Source organism: Taudactylus pleione, unplaced genomic scaffold, assembly GCF_031769625.1.
Source record: "Taudactylus pleione unplaced genomic scaffold, aTauple2 ptg000095l, whole genome shotgun sequence".
Classification (NCBI taxonomy): domain Eukaryota; kingdom Metazoa; phylum Chordata; class Amphibia; order Anura; family Myobatrachidae; genus Taudactylus; species Taudactylus pleione.
In genome coordinates this window covers 38,060,736-38,083,323 of record NW_028284497.1, presented here as the reverse complement: position 1 = coordinate 38,083,323, position 22,588 = coordinate 38,060,736, and positions in this window count along the sequence as shown.

Below are 22,588 nucleotides of genomic sequence, written 5' to 3'. Positions count from 1 at the left end.
GGCTGTGGCAGAAGATGGAATGAAGCCCCATCTGCATCCACCTCTGAATCAGGCTGTTTGCCTATAGTGTTTCCAGATCTAGCCTACCCAAACCACTTACTAAATGGAAGTTACCATTGCAGTCCCAACGCTATACTTAAAAGACACTCTAATATGCATGTAGGGTATATAAATTAATTTAAACATGTTTTTATACCATTGATTCAGCTGTAACCTCACATTTCTAAAAAATAAATAAAAAAATCATAGTTTTTAACATTTCATTATTGCTAAATCTAACAATGGCAAATCTCTTTTGGCGAGACTGTGGTCAGGTGGGCATCCTGACCATATTTTCTGGTGCTAAACTATCTTGTGTTCTTAATCCACACACTGGGGGTGATGCAGGTAAAGCAACATCTGTGCATGTAATTTTGATGAGCATTTGCAGGTGGTACAGTAACTAGGATGGGGGTAGCTAACAGTCGCAGGTGTGTTTGTGTCAGTGACACAGTTGCACTGACACCAGTAGCCATGGGCATTAGCGTAAAGATGCAATAGCAGTGGCTACAAAAGTTGCAGCCACTATTTCAACTTTGTCCACCTCTGAATTACCCTCACTGACTCATGCCATTACAGGTTTACACATGACAAGCTCTCTATTATGTCATTACTCCATTATCCAATTCATAACACCCCTAAAAACTCCCAAAAGCTCAGTTGTCATTGATTGAATGCTCCAAAATTCTGTATTGCTACTTGCTGTCTACACAAAGATCCACCTTCTATGCATATAATTAAAGAGACAATTTCTCTGTCATCTGGTCACCTTGGCTGGAATTTCACAGGCCAGCTCTTCCATTGTACTTTGGTATTTGATTTTCTTGCCAATAAAAACCCAGGTGCTGGTCAGATCTCACCCATCACCGCCACACATTCATTTGCCTGTGGTCATTGTTTTCCATTTAATAGATGGTGAATTTATTTCTTTGTACTATCGTCTAGATTGGAAGTGGAACTGTATTTATTTGTTAGTGGGATATTCTGTATAACCAAGACTAAAGTGCTGTCCCCGTCTCCTCTCTTTTTCTTCTGTGCCCTCCTCCATATGTTTAATATTCAATAAACAAAAAGAGTTTCTAAAAAGAACAAGTCTGGCAGGTGCAAAAGAATGGTGATGTTACTATGCAGACTTAAAGAGACTGCATTTTAGCTACTGTACTTTTAAATAGAAGATATTCATAATATATAACTATTAGGCAGTGCAGTCTTAACATGTTGAATCATTAAGAACTTTAAAGGCTTTTAGTCACAGTTCTGAACACGGCAGTAAATTAGATGCAGAGCTGCATTAGGAGTGTTTAGTATTTCCTTGCTTGTATAAAAGCTGCAATTTTCAGAGTTTAGGACCAATTTATGTCCCTGGAGGTACAGTTTTATATCTATTGTCCATTACATGAATTACTACGCCAGGAATAGATTCCATTTACAGTATAATGTATAAAATACTGTAAAATGTCTTAAAAAACCATGAGTGGGAAAAAACATCAAGAGTCCATTAAATTGAAAGAGTTTTTTTAATATGATTATATATTCTTTACACATTGGTATTATAAAGGTGATATAAAATAAAAATAATGGTTTGCTATGGGAGAAAAACAACACAAGTGTAGGGAACGGTTTTGAAAACACATTTATATATTGTTTTTTGTTTATATTTTTTTTTACTTTCTTCTTACTATTTCATTTTAGTGTCAATATTTGTTTAGTACTTATACAGTATATTTTGTTTTAATATTTTTGTTTACTTAATCAATTAGCATTATTAATTGTTTTAGTGTACAACTGTAAATTAGCAGTACCATTAATATTGAGCTACTGTATTACAGAGCTTCAGGTAGGATGTTTAACCCTCTTACATTATTTTAGATGATGTTGACGGCACAAGCACTCATCATAGTTACATAACTGCTTTCAGCACTAGTGCTGATTAAACCTGGGGGAGGGGAGGCATACACTTTTTAATAATTATTATTTATTTATTTTAAAACAACTGTGAGGCTAGAAGCACCGCTATAGTTTCAATTCTTCTGTCACATTTTTACAATTTTACAAATTACATCCTGCGACTTGTACATTGAACATTGAAAAAAAAAATGGAATAGTAACTTGGAATTGTGGCGATGTGTGTTTTAAAATGTTCTGTTTCTGGCAATTTTGCTACATGCACTCAATAGAGGGCAGTTTGCAAATCACAAAAAAATTGCCAGAAACCCATGACTTTAGCAAAATTTGAAGATATTACATCACAGCCTGAAAGTAATTTTTTCAACTACCTAACCTTTTTAGTGTCTTCACACAATGATTATGGCATTTTTATTTAGAATTACCTATTCCAGTGAAGACAGCACTCTCTGCTTACTTCCCAGTACCTCCCATTAAATTGGTGACTAGAACTTACATGAGAAAATTATTGTAGTAGGACAAAAGTTTCTTGTTTTAAGTAGCTATTCATATGTGGGAGAGCACATAAGAAACAAAAACTGAAATAAACAATGATTAAGAGGAGAACAAAGTGCCTTGAATTAAGAGACATAAGGCCATTTATAATAGCCTGCGATTTATGGGATCCGACACGATTCTATCGAGATAGTCATTAGATATAAAAGGGGCAATTATACTGTAGTTGTTTAAACAATTGCCAATTTAAATATAATGACTATGTCACAGTAGGCTGAATTTGCGTCGAGTTGTTCTCTAGAATTATACTTTTTGACAAATTTAAATATAATGACTATCTCACTGCAATCACACCAGCTCCCTCATATTGTGGGCTATTACATTTGTCCCAATCTATTATTGGGTGCTTGAGAGTTAACTATTCTTTGTGGATGAGTCTGTGATCCAGTCATAATGAAGAAAGGTGGAGTTTGGTGATATTATATAAAATAAATGTTTCTGGTTCAGAACTCTTTTGTCCTGTGGAGTTTACAGATACTTGTGCTCAGGGTTATATTTCTGGAAAAATAGTTTCAGGAACTGTGAGCGGAGCTACTGGGGGTGGAACTATAGAATTACACACACACACACACACACATATATATATATATATATATATATATATATATTAGGGGTGAGCGGGTTCGGATTTCTGAAATCCGAACCCCCCCGAGCCCCTCCGATCCGAGGCAGATCCGAGTCAGGCTCGACTTTTCCCGCCTGACTCGGATCTGAAATCGAGGCAAAACGTCATCATCCCGCCTTCCGGGTCTCGCGGGTTTTGGATCCTATATAAGGTACCCGCGTCGGCGCCATTTTCTCACTCGGCTGTGGACAGTGAAGAGGGAGGGTGGGAGTTAGGGCTGGCTGGGTAGTGTAGTGTAGTGTAGTGCAGAGTAGTGTTGTGCTGTGCTGTGCTGCGCTGTGCTGCTGCTGTCCACTACTTCAAAGTCCATAGGGGCTGGCTGTGTTGTGCTGTGCTGCTGTTGTTAATAGGGGCTGTGTCCACTACTTCAAAGTCCATAGGGGCTGGCTGGACTGTGTTGTGCAGTCAGTGCTCCATAGGGGCTGTGTCCACTCCAAAGTCCTGTGCAGTGTCCCAGTCCTAAAGGGGTGCTGTAGTGTTGTCCAGGGGGTGCTCTGTCCATCAGGGGTGCTCCCCCAAAGTGCTAAAAAAATAATATATTTCTGTGTTTGTGAATTGTGTGCGCAGTAGCCGCACGTGCATCAACAAAGTAGTGCCAAGCGTGCGTCTGTGTCATAAGTAAAGGGCCGGCTGGCTTGACCGTTAAAGGGTGCTGTAACCCCCAAAGTACACTCCAGTCCAAACCAAAAAAAATAATATTTCCTGTGTTTGTGAATTGTGTACGCAGTAGCCGCACGTGCATCAACAAAGTAGTGCCAAGCGTGCGCCTGTGTCATAAGTAAAGGGCCGGCTGGCTTGACCGTTAAAGGGTGCTGTAACCCCCAAAGTACACTCCAAACCAAATAACAAAATATTTTTTCTGTGTTTGTGAATTGTGTGCGCAGTAGCCGCACGTGCATCAACAAAGTAATGCCAAGCGTGCGCCTGTGTCATAAGTAAAGGGCCGGCTGGCTTGACCGTTAAAGGGTGCTGTAACCCCCAAAGTACACTCCAGTCCAAACCAAAAAAATTAATATTTTCTGTGTTTGTGAATTGTGTGCGCAGTAGTCGCACGTGCATCAACAAAGTAGTGCCAAGCGTGCGCCTGTGTCATAAGTAAAGGGCCGGCTGGCTTGACCGTTAAAGGGTGCTGTAACCCCCAAAGTACACTCCAAACCAAATAACAAAATAATTTTTCTGTGTTTGTGAATTGTGTGCGCAGTCGCCGCACGTGCATCAACAAAGTAATGCCAAGCGTGCGCCTGTGTCATAAGTAAAGGGCAGGCTGGCTTGACCGTTAAAGGGTGCTGTAACCCCCAAAGTACACTCCAAACCAAATAACAAAATATTTTCTGTGTTTGTGAATTGTGTGCACTGTGGCTGCACGTGCATCAACAAAGGAGCAGCGCCAAGCATGCGCCTGTGTCCCATAAGTAAAGAGCCGGCTGGCTCATTTCTTAAAGGGTGGTGTAACCCACAAAGTGCACTACTCTCCAGCAAAAATAAAAAAATATTTTCTGTGTTTGTGTGCGCCTTAGCCGCACGTATATATCAATATAACATAAATGGAGGACCAAACTTTCTCCAATAAAAATAAAATAGGGAAAGATCAAGAACCACTTCCTCCTAGTGCTGTTGCTGCTGCTGGGAGTTGTTATCATCCCAGAGAGGAAGTAGGAACACCACTACTTTTACTAAACAATTGACCCTCCAACAGTCCCTAGCGATGAGGATGAAGTATGACAGCAGTCATCCTAAAGCAAAACGTATAACTGAGGCCTTGACTGCTATGTTGGTGTTAGACGTGCGTCCGGTATCCGCCATTAGTGCAGTGGGATTTAGTCAATTGATGGAGGTAGTGTGTCCCCGGTTCCAAATCCCGCCTAGATTCCACCTGCATCCTCAAAGCAGCAGCAACAAGCGTGCGTCTGTCTGTTAAAGGGTGGTGTAACCCTCAAAGTGCGCTCCACAAACAATAAAAAAATATATATATTTTTTTCTCTTTGTGAAATGTGTGGGCTGTAGCCGCACCTGCATCCTCAAAGCAGCAGCGACAAGCATGCATCTGTCTGTTAAAGGGTGTTGTAACCCTCAAAGTGCGCTCCACAAACAATAAAAAAATTCTTCTTTTTTTTTCTGTCTTTGTGAAATGTGTGGGCTGTAGCCGCACCTGCATCCTTAAAGCAGCAGCAACAAGCGTGCGTCTGTCTGTTAAAGGGTGGTGTAACCCTCAAAGTGCGCTCCACAAACAATAAAAATATTCTTCTTCTTTTTTTCTGTCTTTGTGAAATGTGTGGGCTGTAGCCGCACCTGCATCCTTAAAGCAGCAGCGACAAGTGTGCGTCTGTCTGTTAAAGGGTGGTGACACCCTCAAAGTGTGCTCCACAAACAATAAAAATCTTCTTCTTTTTTTTTCTGTCTTTGTGAATTGTGTGGGCTGTAGCCGCACTTGCATCCTCAAAGCAGCAGCGACAAGCGTGCGTCTGTCTGTTAAAGGGTGATGACACCCTCAAAGTGTGCTCCACAAACAATAAAAATATTCTTTTTTTTTTTTCTGTCTTTGTGAAATGTGTGGGCTGTAGCCGCACCTGCATCCTTAAAGCAGCAGCGACAAGCATGCGTCTGTCTGTTAAAGGGTGGTGACACCCTCAAAGTGTGCTCCACAAACAATAAAAATATTCTTCTTTTTTTTTCTGTCTTTGTGAATTGTGTGAGCTGTAGCCGCACTTGCATCCTCAAAGCAGCAGCAACAAGCGTGCGTCTGTCTGTTAAAGGGTGGTGTAACCCTCAAAGTGCGCTCCACAAACAATAAAAATATTCTTCTTTTTTTTCTGTCTTTGTGAAATTTGTGGGCTGTAGCCGCACCTGCATCCTTAAAGCAGCAGCGACAAGCGTGTGTCTGTCTGTTAAAGGGGATTACATCGGTGACAGCATCCAAGTAGGCATGTCAGACAGTCCGTACCTGTACTGGCAGGAAATAGAAGCAATTTGGAGGTCCCTGTACAAACTGGCTCTATTTTACCTGAGTTGCCCCCCCTCCAGTGTGTACTCCGAAAGAGAGTTTAGTGCAGCCGGGAACCTTGTCAGCGAAAGGCGTAAGAGGTTGCTTCCACAAAATGTGGAGAAGATGATGTTCATAAAATGAATTATCAACTCTTCCAGGGAGACCAGCCTCCAGAACGTACAGAGGGACCTGTGGTTGTGGATTCCAGCGGGGACGAATTAATACTCTGTGAGGATGAGGATGTACACAACACTGAAGAGGGTGAGGAATCAGTGGATGAGGAGGATGAGGACGACATCTTGCCTCCGTAGAGCCAGTTTGTGCAGGGACAGATTAATTGCCAGCTTGTTTTGTGGGGGCCCAAACGAACCAATCATTTCAGCCACAGTCGTCTGGCAGACCCTGGCGCTGAAATGTTTGGTTTGTTACAGTGTGCATGTCCTGTTTATACAACATAAGGGTGGGTGGGAGGGCCCAAGGACAATTCCATCTTGCACCTTTTTTTTTTCTTTGAATTATGTACTGTTTGGGGCCTAGTTTTTCAAACTGCCATCCTGTCTGCCACTGCAGTGTCACTCCTAGATGGACCACGTGTTTGTGCCGCCCACTCGTATCTCTTAGCATAGTCATCCAGCTACCACGGTGCAACCTTTTGGATATAAAAACACTATTGTGAGGTGTGAGGTGTTCAGAATAGACTGGAAATTAGTGGAAATTAAGGTTATTGAGGTTAATAATAGCATAGGAGCAGAAAAACCCTCAAATTCTGTGATTTTAGCTGTTTTTATGCTTTTTTAAAAAAAAATACAGATCCAAAACACAAAACCCAGAACCCAAAACACGGAAGGGTGGTTTTGGCATAACCAATCCAGATCCAAAACACGATGAAAGATCCAGATCCAAAACCAAAACACAAAACACGAAAAGTGGCCGGTGCACACCCCTAATATATATATATGTATATATATATATAGTATTTAGAAAAGAGGGGCGTTAAAAATAGAACTTATCTTATGGAAAATACATGTTTGCACAGGACAGTTAAAAAGAGTTACAGAGACTGAGTTCCTGCTTGTTCCTGTTAAACACATAGCACTGCTTGTCTATTGTGTTTAACCATATGTTGTATTCTTAGAGTGCTCTCACTTCTCTCTGCTTGTGCTGTTCATATTTCCCTCTACATTTGCTCTCTATGGCTATTTTCATTTTCTTTCCTTCCCTTCCCTCTTTTCTCTGTCTTTTCACTCTTGCCTCCCTTGCACCATGTTCCCTGCCAGAACCACAAGGATGGCACAATCTCTGGCCCTGCAGTGCCACTCACATTCTCCCAGCCTTGCAGGCTACAACTGTCCTATCACCAGAGGTTTATGGCTTGTTGCTCCTATCACCTGCCACATATGGGTTGCCTCTCTGTTCCTCTGGCAGCTCATTCTACAACCCATTCCCACTATGAAGTAGAATGCATTTTGCCTAATCCTGACTATGTATGGGGTCTCCATATGGAAGCACATACTACTTGGAGCAGTCTGGTTCTTGCCTGAAAATATTGCAGTTGATTCTCCTCCTAAGCCCCTACCCAATGTATGCCTGCCTGGGGTCTCTGCTTCCCCTGTCACCCAAGAGCTCCCTTTGGCCAGTCTGCAGTCTCCAATGACTTGGCTTGAAAGGGTGCATGCCCAGGCCACATTTCTGTGGCTGCTTCCAGTGCTTACTCTTTGGCACCCCCACATCACCTAGGCACCAGGCCTTCTCCTGAGGCCTGGTCTGCTGGTTCTGTAGCTTTGGCCCCCAATTTGGTGGTGCAGCTATCCCTTATGGGCTGAGTGTTTTTCTCACTCTGCAGTTTATTATGTTTTGTCTCCAACTCCTGTTATTGTTTCTTTCCCTCCTGCAGGCTGCTGCAGATCTCCCACCTGTAAGAGTGCAGATAGCACCATGCTCAGGTTCCACCTATTCATACCTCTTCTGTTCCCTCTTCAGTACCTGCTTCTAATCCTTTCTCTTTTGCAGGTCCTTATCAGCATGGTACTTTGCTTAGGGTAGAGCTACCCCATGATTCAGGTTTGGTCACCCCAGGTATGTTTTTGGCTGTTTCTGGTTCTACCTCTCATGACATCCAGCTGTACACTGGTGTGAACTGCTCTGTCTCTTCCTCCATGTCAAGTGAGGATTTGTCTTTTGCCTTTAGTACTTAATCCTCCTCTTGGTCATGGTCCTCCTATGGCTGATGCTGTTTATGGACACTGCAATCTCCATGGGTTTTGTAACCTATTTGGATGGATCATGGTGTGTGGACCATCATATGGGCATTGTGAACACAATTAACCCAAAATCAACTTCCTTGCCAGTGATACACTTACTGCCCCATAACTATGCTACCCTGCCTTCAGTTAATAGTTTTTTTTGGCCACCCTGTCTTTGGGGTGGCTATTTGCTGGTTGATGTTTTGATTGGGCTAGATTAATACCACAAAAGTGGTGGGAGTGCCTAATGTGGGTATTGTTGGCTATTGGAATATGAATAGGTCTCCCTGCAGTTGGCAGGTAAGAATGAGTATTATGCTTTCTTTTTGTGCAGTTTTTATGGATGTGGGATTTTCCTGGCCCTGGCTCTCCATACCATTCTCAGATTTACTTTATTTAACCAAGTTGTCTGACTAGTATGATGAATGTAAGTGATTCTTCATTTCGCAGGCACTTAATAGGTATTAGCGGGATTTCCTGCCTCTGGCACATAGAAGCTGGGCTATCTATGTGTGTTATGATACATGATGAACTTCTGCACTGTAAAAACATAAACAAAGTGCCCTTCACCAATAACAAACCCCTTTCCTGGAACACACACTTGTTTGTAGTTACTCGGCTGCCGCCTGCACTTCACACTTAAAGTACTAACAGTGCAGGAAGCACAAATATCAAAATATAGACATAAGAATGTGACACTCTAAGAAATCATATAGGGAACTACACCTAGATTTTCAGGAGGTCTCCCATCCAGGAATAAACCCAAGCCCTTACTGATTAGTTTCCAACACTAGGCAGAATATATCTGTCTACAGCTAATTGATATAGTAATACAAATAGCACTCCTAATTAGTGTTTACCAGAATACTTTCCTGCAGTTAGCATCACTGCAATCTAGCAACAAACAAGGATTCAATTTAGCTATTTAAGCAGCTAACAAATGGATATGCAGTTATATTTTCACTACATTAGTAATATATACATTCTTAAGCAATAGTTATAATTCCAGAGTGATAATTCAATAAACATGAGAGTAATTGCAAAACTCAGGAATTTCTTTAGATATATAGCAAACTGCAGGAAAGGACATTTCAAAACTCATGGACTATCCAGAGTAGTATATTAGCCAGTTGTACACCTGCTAGCATTAATATGTAATAGAATGTATCCAGGATACTTAGCAGATGAAGAAACCAGCAATTCTTTCTAGGGAGCTTGAAAACAGCTACAACCAGGCATCAGGCAAGACATGGGATCCTGTGGGACACACAGCCAGAACACAGCAACCCACACAGGCCCAAGAGCCAGCACCTGATTAAAACTGCTGGCAAACCAATTGCAGTCGACCTGGCCAATGTCCAGGCTGACATTATTATAACAAGGGAACCAACCTTTGTTATAATAACCATGCCATGATTCAGTCTACACACGACCAGCCGAGTACAGATATAACAATGTACCTTTGCTCAGATGTTTGATTGCCTGCATAGGGACCATTATAGATGCACCATATGAGGCGTTTTGTTTTGGGATTTTGTTTGTTTTTCTGGAGCCTTTATGGACTGGTAAACTGGTCTTGCCTTCTAGACACTCTTGAGAGGTTAGTTTGCTTTTCTTTACTGTCCCTGTGGGTCTTGGGACAATACTCCACAAAAGTGGTGGGAGTGCCTAATGTGGGTATTGTTGGCTATTGGAATATGAAGCTCCAGTAGTTTAAAAAGTCTACAGTATTAGGGCTGATTGGTTGATCTCTATGACTCCATGCATCTCTTAAACTGGGACTTAACCTATTTGCCACAAGTTTTGGCTAGGACATGAAGGGATATCCCTGTTTTTTCCCTACCTGGACCCTTGATGACTTGTGGTGCCTGGGAAGATTTTTTTTACCTTCAGGCAGGTCAATCCCCCCTCTTTCTCCAGTTTTATAATGTCATGCGTCTTTTGTTGTTTTGTTTATTTGGTAACATTGATCTGTTGTATTGTGGGTTATTTATTTTCTTGTTCATTCCTATTTTATCTCTATTTTTTGTCATTAAGCCCTTCATCTCTTTTTGTGCTCAAATTCATGTCTAGTGTATATAGGTGAGGAATCACTCTTGTATCAATTGGGCATCTATGCCTTAGCCCAGGTTGAGTTTCCATTTCAGGTGCAGTCTGTTTGTTTGTTGGGCATTGCGGGTATGTCCTAATGGTGCGTGCAGAGTCTTTTACTTGATTTAACTTCTCAGTTTGGTTTCCGCATCTGCTACATCTTGGAGGCAACATTATGGGCAAAAGGAAGATGTTTGATTTGTGATTTGCCATTGAGAAAAATTTTTACTGGTTGGTAAGGATTCATTTGTTTTTAGATGACATGGTGCTCAGACATTTAATTTTTACACAAGAAGGTTAATGTGGGAATTGGTTGTTGTGTGGTTCATTTGGCTGGTATTGTGAATCATAAATTGCTGCATTTATGTTATATTTATCTTTGCAGGCCAGACAGTGTCCATCTGATGGTTGAGGGCTTAGGTTTTTTCATTGTGCATCAGTTTAGGGGTCTCTCAGTGCTTTTTTGGTGTATAGATTCAGTTTTAGGTTCAGATGCACTGTGGCTGGTAGAAGGCCTTGCTTCCAGTAACTGGGAACTTACTTTTACATTAATCGAGAGCACATTTCTGATCTTGGGGAGTTGATTGACACCACTAATGAGAAACTTTTTGGTCACCACCCTTCTGGGAGTCCATGGAGGAGTTTAATTGACAGAAGGTGACAACTAGCTTGGCCCATCAACCATTAGGGATTTAGTTGAAACAGTGCATATCAATGGGACTAAAGTAATTTGTTGATATAAAGTAGGATATCCACTATCATTTTTCTTTTAATTTAACCATTGATAAGACTCTCAACATGTCATTGTTTCAACATTATATTATATCTGTTTTATTACATAGTTAGAACACTTTTTCAGCATTGCTTTTTTAGTAATTATGTTAGTTTCTAATATAGTGATAACTAGTGACATGCAATGTGTAACAGAATTAATCTTATTCATTGCACTTAAATTAAACTATACTTCTTCCAGAATGCTGACAAGATGTAAATAATAATAAGAATAATAATATAGCTTTTCCAGGGAGACATAAAATTAACTTTATATATACTTTAATATTTATTTTTAGAGATTCTCTAAAAACTTCAATCCTTCGGTTACTCCTACAGAATCTATCTGCCTGAACCATCTTTCACATTCTTCTACATGTGAGGTTCATGCTGCTCACCTTCAAGTAGCTGTCAATTACCATCCTCCTGGATCTCCCTCCAAATTCATTGACAACTTTACTTCCTGGCTCCCTCGCTTCCTCTCTTCAGACCTTCCCTACATTATCTTAGGTGATTTAAATATCCCAATCAATATCCCCTCATAATCCTCTGTTTCTAAACTGCTTACCTTCACATCATCATTTGGTCTCGCCCAATAGACTTCCTCACCCTCCCATGTGAGTGGGCACTCACTTGACCTGGTTTTCACTTACCGTTGTGATATCTTTGATTATACAAATTCCCAACTCCCCCTCTCTGACCATCAACTTCTCTCTTTTCACTTATCCATCTCACCTCCTCCACCTCTGATTCCTAAGGCTACTATCACTTGAGGCTATCAACACCACTTCCTTATCCTCCCTTCTCATCTCAGTTCTCTTCCCTTTTCTCTCGCTCTCCTGCGCTGAACAAGCTGCTTCCCTATACAGTGGCTTCCTTACTTCTGCTCTTGACTCTGTTGCTCTGGCATTCACTCTCACCCGTGCAGATCCACACCTCAACTCTGGCATTCTACATGCACTAGATACCTACAAATTTATTCACCAACTGCCGAGTGACAGGGGAAGAAATCACGCTCTAAGGCAGACTTCATCCACTTCTAACTTATGCTTTAATCCTACTGTGCTGCTCTTTCTTTTTCTAAACAGTTGAATTTCAAAAACCTCTTCTCCCCCCATCCTCAAACCTCAGGCATCTCTTTGCCTCTCTAAACTCCCCCTCTGTTCACCCCTTCCTCGCTTTCTCTTTTCTCATCCCACTCACTACCGTTGACTTTGCCACCTACTTTACATCTAAAATTTACTTCATAAATCAGGACATCATATATCACCAGATCCTTGGTACCGCACTCCCTCCTTTGCCAGCCTTTCATTACACCAACTCTGACTTTTTCTTCCTGTATCTGGAGATGAAGTTATGGCCCTCATCTAATCTTCACCGCTCTCCACTTCCCCCCTTGATCCTATTCTGTCCTGTCTCCTCCACTGCCTCTGTCCCTCAGCCTGTCCCCATCTTGCCTACCTCCTTTATCTCTCCTTCTACTCAGGCACTGTCCCCTCAGCATTCAAGCATGCTCTTGTTTCCCAAATTCTTAAAAAATCTACACTTGATCCTAAAACTCTCTCCAACTACTGACCCATCTCTCTCCTCCCTTTTGCATCGACTCCTTGAGCATATTTTTAACAACTGCCTTACTGCCTTTCTTTCCTCCAATACCTGCTTGACCCATTTCAGTCTGGCTTCCATACTCTCCACTCTACTGAAACTGCCCTGATGAAAGTCACCAATGACCTCCTTGATGCCAAGTCCAAGGGCCATTATGTTCTGTTCATTTTTCCTGACCTCTCTGCTGCTTTTGACACTGTGGACCACCCTCTTCTCCTGAAAATCCTTTACTCCCTTGGTCTATGTGATACTGTCCTCTCCTGGCTTTCTTTCTACTTCTCTGACAGCTCCTTCTCTGTTCAGTTCTTGGACCTTTCCTATTTTTTCTCTATACATCCTCTTTAGGTGAGCTTGTTAGCTCTTTTGGCCTCTAATATTCTCTATGTTGATGATACTCAGATCTAACTATCCTCCCTAGGCCGCTCAACCTCTCTCCTCACTCATATCCCTAACTGTCTCTCTGCTATCTCCTCCAAGATGTCCCAGTGCTTTCTTAAACTTAATATGTGTAAGACTGAACTGATCATATTCCCACCCTTCCCCATAAGTTCACTTCCCACAATTTCATTATTTATTGATGGCACAACCATCTCCTCTAGCCCCCAACTGTGCTGTCTTGGAGTTATCATTAACTCCTCCGTCACCTACAAACCTCACTTTCAGTACATTTTGCAGTCCTGCCTTTTCTATCTCAAAAATATTTCCAGGATCAGACCCTTTCTCACCCAGGATGCTACTAAGACCCTCATCGACTCACTGGTCATCTCCATATTGGACTACTGTAACCTCCTCCTATCTGGCCTCCTTAATCCCACCTCTCTCCACTCCAATCTGTTCTCAATACTGCTGCCCAGTTCATCATCCTCTCCAAACATACTACATCTGTCTCCCCTCTCCTACAAGCCCTACACTAAGCTCCCCTTCCCTTGCAGAAAACAATTCAACCTTATCAAACTCACCAACAAATCCCTCTCCCATTCTGCTCCCAATTACATCTCTGACCTTATCTCCATTCACACTCCTGTCCACCCTCTTCACTCCACTAATTAATGTTGCCTCTCATGCCAACTGATTATTTCTTCCCATGACTGCCTCCAAGATTTTGCACGTGCTGCTCCACACCTCTGCAATTCTCTACCTCTCCATGTCAGAATCTCCATCTCTTCCATCACTTACTATTACCTTCAGCACCTAACCCTTGACTTATGTCACTGTACTACTTATTTGGGGTTTATGACCGCTGTTGCAGCAATGTTCATATACCATGTACTTGTATTGTCTTGTACTGTAAATCACTGTTCTCTTGTTCTGCTCAATTGTTTATGTAATTTGTAAGGTGCTGTGGAACCCTCGTGGCACCATAGAAATAAAGAATAATAATAATAATAATAATAATAATAATAATAATAATAATAATAATAAATAATAATGGATATGGTTTAGACACAGTTTAATACTGAAATAGAAATGAAGCTAAGTGAACTTTATGTTTATAGTGATACCTACACCCATGTGATTACTGTTCATTCTTAATCATTATCTTGAATATAACCTCTTTCTGAACACCAAAGAGATAACCTTATTTTTCTGAGCCTTGTAAAATTTTAATTGTACAAATTCATACTGTACCTAGACTAGTCTGGATCTTTATTTGTCAGAGCATAGACTCATACTTATATGCAAGTTTTGAAGTTAACATACTCTGCATTTTGTTTGGGTTGTAGTTGGAAATGTATTGAAAGACATGAACAAGGTGACAATAGAATTCAGAATTTTAATTAAGTACTGTGCATCAAATAATAATTTTGTCATGCACCCACTGAATGGTGGATGAGTGTATGTGTTGCACAATTCTTCTTGAACTTGATATCAAATAATAGTAATATATAGAAATATACATATTTTTTTAGCTGTAAACTAAACAATCTACAAACCTTAACATACAATAATCTTAAGCATGCTTTTTCTGTATTTTCATTTCTATTTTTTTCTCTGGATTTCTGTGAAAATTGCCTTTCATCCCTGCCATTTCCATCTAACTGAGTCATACACATGAAAATTGACAAAAGAAAATGTCAAAATGCCATTTCTGGAGACTGCTTAGCATATGGATAGCACAGGCTTTGTTAGCTGACTAAAGTTGGTAGTTCGATTGAGGCAAAATTATTTGTGTAGCTGCCCTGCATGTGACTCCAAATTTGCATTATGAAAAGTCAACAGGTTTGAAAAATAAAATGTTAATCTATTATGTTTTTTTAAAAATAGGCCAAGTGCTGGAGAGAATGGAACAATTCTTCTAAGCAATCGTGGCTCAGCAAGGTGGTGTTATGTAGCCAATAGCTCTATGAATAACATTAGCAAGCATTATTTGTTCATGTAACCAACATGCTGAGAAGCAGAGGAAAGCATTGCAAAAAAGTCATAAAAACAAAAAGGTTAAATTCTTTTTAATTGCTGCTTAAACAAAGTAAAAATATATAAAATAACACTTTACAACAAAGAAATACTTTTAATTTTTTTCCTTTTCTAAAAAAAAATAGTTATACTTTACTAATTCGAGGTCAAGAAAAACTAATATGACTTCCGAATGTTTTTATTAGCTCTAGATTTTCAGCTACACTACTGTACTTGCGCTATATGTACTTCAGTAATATAGTCATAGTGAAAAGCAATTTTAAAATAACCTGATATTTTCTTGATACAACATAAATAACAGTTATTTCAATTCAATCAATTGCAAATAAGAACACAAAACAACATACAGCAACCGAAAGTACTCAAGTAATCTCAAATAGTGGCCTATTCAAGAGAGTGTGAACTTCCCAAGTTGTTTTCTCATTAACCTGGAGGGCTCGGTCAAAGTTTTCATCCTTAAGAAGTTGACGAATTTGCAGGCTAACAATGATCCCTTCCTTATCTTTAACATCACTCAGAAGTGGAAATTTTCCTCTTAGGTGCTTGAAAGCTTCTCCATCATTGTTTATCCCCTTTACAAAGTTCTTCATAAATCCAAGTTTGTTGTGTAAAGGGGCAGAAGAATTTTGCTTTGATCAGCCAGAGGACAAAGATGGAAAAAACATGGCCTACAATAACTCAGCTATCCTGTATTCAGGTTTGCAACCTATATATTCTCTAGATGACAAAATTCCCTAGAACCCTACATCATACTAAATGGGTTTATTCTTGGGAGAGCTAACAGAGTTTCCATGTCATATTCATTCTTTGCATGCTGAAATCAATTAGAGGTAACTATTTTCACATCAGAAACATTTTCACTGTTGCACAGTGTAATCTGCAAATTTTATTTTGGTAATACTTTTATGTTTGTTCTGGCTGGGGGATTACTATTAACTTGTAATACTATTACTAAGTTTCTCTTTTAATATTTCGGATTGAATAATTTTAAGGTTATCCTTTCTAAAAACTATAGGTACAATAAACATATTATGCATACAGTATATAATACCGTACAACATGCATATACAGTTTAAGCTTGTCTGCTGGCAGAATTCTGAATAACAAGAAAATTATCCTTTTAATACCAGCAGGGCAAAATGTAGAGTGACATTGGAATTATGAGTAAAATTGTAAAGAGTGATACATAGTTTAAGATAAAATCCTTAATAATATGTCTGTGGTAGTAAGTGCGTGGAGCCCTTGAACTGCTATTTAAGTGGTGTTTTTTTTTTGGTGATATCATTAATTTACCATATTCCAGAGGTTCCCAAACTCCGCCATTACAGTCCAGGTTTATCCATGTTTGAGCACAGGTGACTTAATTACTACATTAGTCAATTTGAGTTAACTATCTGGGCTCAAGCATGGATATCCTTAAAACCTGCACTGTAATGGCAGAGTTTGGGAACCTCTGCCATATACACAATCAGTGAATCCACTCCTTAATTATTACTTAATGTTTTTGTATAGCCAACAGCTTTTATGTAATTAGGTCTGTATATAAATGGGTGCACATAAGAGTTGTTCTACGTATGTACAATATGACTTTATTTTATAAAAAGAGATTAAGAAAAGTTAAAGTTTTTCACTCATTTTTTTTAAAAAGGAAAATCAAGTACTGTAATTACAGTTTTCTTGTTACTTCATTAACATGTAATTCCTCCTCCTCCTTTTCCTCCTCCTCCTTTTCCTTCTCCTCTTCTTCTTCCTCCTCCTCTTCCTCCTCCCCACTTACATACTGTAGTTCAGTGGGGGTGTTAAACATAATTGGAGGCTAAGCAGAGTTATGCATAAAGCTGCATACACACACAACGATTTTTTTAATGATTATCGTTAAACGATATCGTTTAACGATAATTGATGGCAAAAATCGTTCACTTTCTGAGTCAAACGATGAACGATTATAGTTCATGCGCGTTCACGTTTGTAGTTTGTCGTTTGTAGTTTGTCGTTCAGTCAGACTTGTCAACTCAACGATTTTCATTAAGGGAATATGCAAAAATCGTTTGTAGTTCATAAAAATCGTTCATGACATTTAGTAAATGAACAACTTTAGTAAACGATTTTAGTAAATTTTTTCAAGGGAAAAAATCGTTTACACAAATCGTTCATTAAAAAAATCGTTGTGTGTGTATGCAGCTTAAGTGTAAATAAATCTGCTTTCAGATGGGTCTTTTGCACCTTATGACTATGAATCCAATTGCACATGTAGAGTGGTCTAGACACAGAGATGCTTTACGTAAAGGTGAAAATAAGCATTTAGGTGTGTGCACGCAATGCAGGAGCCATTATGTCCTACTTTGAATTAACTCTGCATTGGCCGCTATAATTATAGTTGTTTTTTTAAGTAACACTATTTACTTTTACTAATATTAACAGCAGTAGTAAATAGTTGCTTCTCTTTGTTAGTATATGTTCAGTATCTTATGTGTTTATACGTAACTAATAATACATAATAATATCCTTTTTCAATAACAACTTTTATATGTCATTATTGGCCTGTCATAACTAATCCTTATAAAATTTCAACTACCTTAATTAGATTAAAATGTATTTTGCATTGACCTTTCCAGGAGTAGAGCTTTAGACAGACAAAATCTTGACATAGCAATTGCTAAACATTTAATGCCACTATAATTACATTACATCCTGCTAATTTTTTAAATGCTTGCAGAAACATGACATGCCCTTCTACTGTCTCCTTTAACTTTCTCTCCCTTGAAATGGAACCTTAAGAACAAATTGCCTCGTTTGTCTGAAATCTAGATGTTCTCAGTGGGGTTCTTGATGTGAAGAAACTTGGAGATGTCAGGCTGTATAAACACTCGCAGAGAGATATATTTTGCGAATGTGCCCACTCTTTAAAATTATATGCTATTTTAAAATGCATTACTACATTAAAAAAATTTAATTATACCTTTCTAATCAATGACTGACATAGTATATGTTTACAATTGTTTTCATTGCGTGCACATAGTCAAACAAGAAATTAGTTTTTAAAGCGAAGTGCAATTTGTAAACCCAGGAAAAAAATGCACACACTTTGTAAATGTGGGTATATGTACAAACAGACACAAATATACTGAAGAAACAAAAATGCACTTCCCTGCTGATTGCTCCTTATCACAGGGGTAAATTACTAAACAGTAGATGGCCATGAGATAAGCAGCAATAAGTAGTGAAATTACATTATGCTGTGTACAGAAATGTGTGTCAGTGATTGCTGATGAATGGTGATTGCTAAGGAAAAAATGCTGTCAAGCTAGACATTGCAGTAAATATTAAATTCCGCATAAATAAAAAAATATCCACCAGCATAATCATATTTGGTGCAGTCTGGGGTCATGTGAAATGCTTAGTTGCACTTCAATAGCTGAATTTCTGAAAATAAAAAAGAAAAAACAGCCTTTTTTTGGTATTTAAAATGCGTCCTAAATTAATTGAAAATGTCAGTGTAAAAACAAAGCTGCACAGTATTCGAGTACAGGTTGAGTCTCCCATATCCAAATATTCCGAAATACGGAATATTCCGAATTACGGAATAATTATGGCATGACTGAGATAATAAAACCTTTGATTTTTGATGGTTCAATATACACAAACTTTGTTTAAGGCACAAATTATTACAAATATGGTATAAAATTACCTTCAGGCTGTGTGTATAGGGTGTAAATAAAACATAAATTTATTTGATGTATGTACACAAACTTTGCTTGAGCGACAAAATTATTGAAAATATTGTATAAAATGAGCTGCAGGCTATGTGTACAAGGTGCATATAACATATATATGCATTCTGTGTGTATATTGGGGTCCCATTCCCAAGATATTTCATTATGATATGCAATTATTCCAAAATACGGAATATTCCGTTATCCAAAATACCCCTGGTCCCAAGCATTTTGGATATGGGAGACTCAACCTGTACATGCAAAAGCAGGCAGTATTATACCTACATGCAAAATATATGCATTTCTGCACATATGCTGGGAATATAAACATCAGCATGATTATATTTGGTGCAGTCTGGGGTTGTGAAATGCTTAGCTGTATTTTGATAGCTGAATTGCTGAAGACAATTGAAAAACTCAGGAGGGTTCTAGGCACCAGGAAATCCCTCTGATGGTGCCCCTGCTCTCAGCAGTGCTGTTTTGATGGAGCAACTTCTTCTCTTACCTTAGTAAACTGGATGAAAGGACAGTGTGAGATTAAGATGTGACAGTCATTAACCTTAAAATGGTCATACACGTTAAGATTATCTTTTCAACCATCCGGGCTAGAATGAAAATCTGGTAATGTACCGAGCAAATGACAGCCATTTGCTTCCAGACACTGCAAAATGGACAAATGACATTTGGTTTAACAAATTAGGCTGAATGACTGCTTTTGCCCATTTCACGTTATTTGGGAGCAAATGATTACCAGATTTTCATTCCAACCAGTTGAATGGTTGGATCACATATTCTGTATCTGTATATGGCAATCTCACCACTGGACACCAGTTCCATGCCAACCAGGTAAATATACAAATATATACTCCCAGCATTCCAGGAGTGACAAACAGGCATTGGGACCCCTGGGCTGGATTCAGAGTGAGGTGCAGATATAAGAAAAGGAGCAAATAAGGAGCAATTTGCTCCTAAAGCAAACCGTGTTGCAAATTCAAATGTATATATTTTTATGCATGTAGGGATAATACTGGCTGCTTTTGAATGTAGCAAAGAAATACTGGGTAGCTGTATTTTTGCACTGAAATATAGAATTAACATAGGACACTGTTTATATATGTCATATTTTAAACCTGTGCCACCTGCAGTATAGAATGGATTTGTCAAGGTGCAAAGTGCACTTTTTGCTTTTTTTAATTGCTCCTGACTGTGAATCAGGCCCTTGGTTTGCATGGCGTCTGAAGGAGCCTGAGTCAGACTGTAGCTATCTGACTTGTAAGTCTGTCTTCCAGTCTGTCTGCATATCTGCATTGTATTTCTGTCTTCTAGCACTTTTTTGTGTCTCTCTGCCCTCTCACTGAACATATCTTCTAGCTCTGTTAGCGTTTCTGACACTCAGTCCTGCTTGTGTTTCTGTCTGTCCTCGTCAATGAATCTCTGGAGGAGATGTGCTAAGCCTTGGAGAAAGATAAAGTGGAGAGAGATAAAGTCCCAACTAGAGATGTGTGCTGACCCCCGTGCTTTGTTTTTGGATCCAGATTCATCTTCATGTTTTTGTTTTGCAGAACAACCCTGGTTTTGGATCTATATATTTTTTCGGTTGTTGTCGGTTCTCTGAGAACCGGGCCCATACATCTCTAGTACCAACCAATCAGCTGTCACTTTACAGGCTGTGTGTGAAAAATGACCGTTAGGAGCTGATTGGTTGGGTACGGTATCCCAGCAGTTGGAATACCGGTGGTCAGAATACTAAAAGCAGCATCCTAGCAGTCAGAATCCCAATGCCCAAAGGTAAGTATCCCCACACTAACCCCTAATCTTCTCCCTAAGCCTCCCTCCCCACAGCCTAATCCTAACAGACCCTCCCCACAGCATAACCCTCCCTCCCTGCAGCCTAACCCTAACCCTCCTTCCCTGCTGCCTAATCATAACCCTCCCTTCTTGCATCCTAACCCTAACCCTCCCTCCCCGCAGTCTAACCCTAACATTTCCCCCACTAGAGCCTAACCCTAACCCTCCCCCTAGTGCCACAGATCACAGGCGCCAGGATGCTGGTGCTGGCATTCTCTCCCCTGTAGGGATTCCGGCAGCGGGATGTTGAGCATCTGCATTCTGTGCGCTGGGTTTCCAACTACACCCCAGTTGGTACTTTATCTCTCCACTTCACCTCTATCCAAGGTTTTGTACATCTCCCCTATGTCCCAGTTCTGTACATGTATCGTCCAGTCCTGCCAGTAGCCCCTCCACAAGTTGAACTTGTTTTGTGATGTAAAGAGGCAGTCCACCACAAAGCATGGGTATGTGTAATATTGACAATGAAAATAGGTTTGTAAATGTAGTATTTGTTCTAAGGGCCCAAACCCACTAGGCCAATGAAAATGTAAAACAAAAGCATGTAGCTGTTGTCCAATCAGCGGACCACATGGTGCTTGTCTCTATAGTAAATGTTCTTTGCTGCATACTTACTGTAATGCTGACTTTACCTGAAAGACACACATGGAGGTACATCATTGCAGGTAAAGTGTTATTTAATAGAAAACATTTTACTCTTTTAAATATTCTAATACTTTCATTAGAGAAGACTGTAATCCGTCATTATTTAAATCTTCAAATAAGTGCCTGTGTTAGACTTCTTGTGGCAGTATTTCTTTACTTTGTTCCTAAACCAAGAATTCCGAAATCTTCCTGTAGAAACACTGAATTTTCCACTGGAGAGATTAATAATGATAACAGACTCATATCAAACATATTGCAGTCTAGTACATAATAATGCAGCTTTTTTTTTTATAAAACAATAGTCAAAGGGGTAAGATAGCCAAACACTATTTATTCTTTTCCTTTTTTCAAGATATTGAAGCCCCAGCTTGGTAACTATTAGTAATGGGACTTTCTAATTCTCATTATGAAGCATGACTGGTCACAGGGGTGTAAGTTCATACCAAGAGTCTGGAGGCAGGATAGTTGTTTGTGCCCCCCTCCACTTGAATTCAGTCCCAGCAGCACTCACATACACTCTCCCAAACCCATATTTACTACCAACACCCCAGCAGCACCCAGACACACAATCTCCTTTCACTGCATTCACTTCTAACACCCTAGTAGCACACAGTCACACACTCTCCTTCCCCTGCATTTACTTCCTACACCCCAGCAGAACACACACTCTCTCCCTCCCTGCATTCACTGCTGTGCCAAAATCTAAGCAGTAGCAACCAGGCACACACTCCTCCCCAAATAACTACCAACATCCCTGCACAAAAATACTACCTGTTGTTGATCAGGGATTTCTGTTATTACTATTTAATGCTCCCACAGAAACAGCAGTTGGTGAAGGTCCTGTGTGTATGAGGGGGAACAACCAACAAAGGAAAGAGGGGACATGCACTCCAGCCACTGCAATGCCTCGTTTACGTACATTGGTGTGTTTCTTTGCTGGAGATCCATCCCTGGAGACCCAACTCCAGGGTGGGGGCCCTGGGAGAGGCAGGACCATGGCACATGACCCCTGGGCTCCCTACTTATTCCTGCAAATAAAGCAGAATCTGGAGCAATGGAGGAGGTCAGTGTGCCCCCTTCAGGGCTGGCGCCTGTAGATGATGGCCTTTCATTGCCTACTGTATATATACACCTAAGACTGGATCTAATG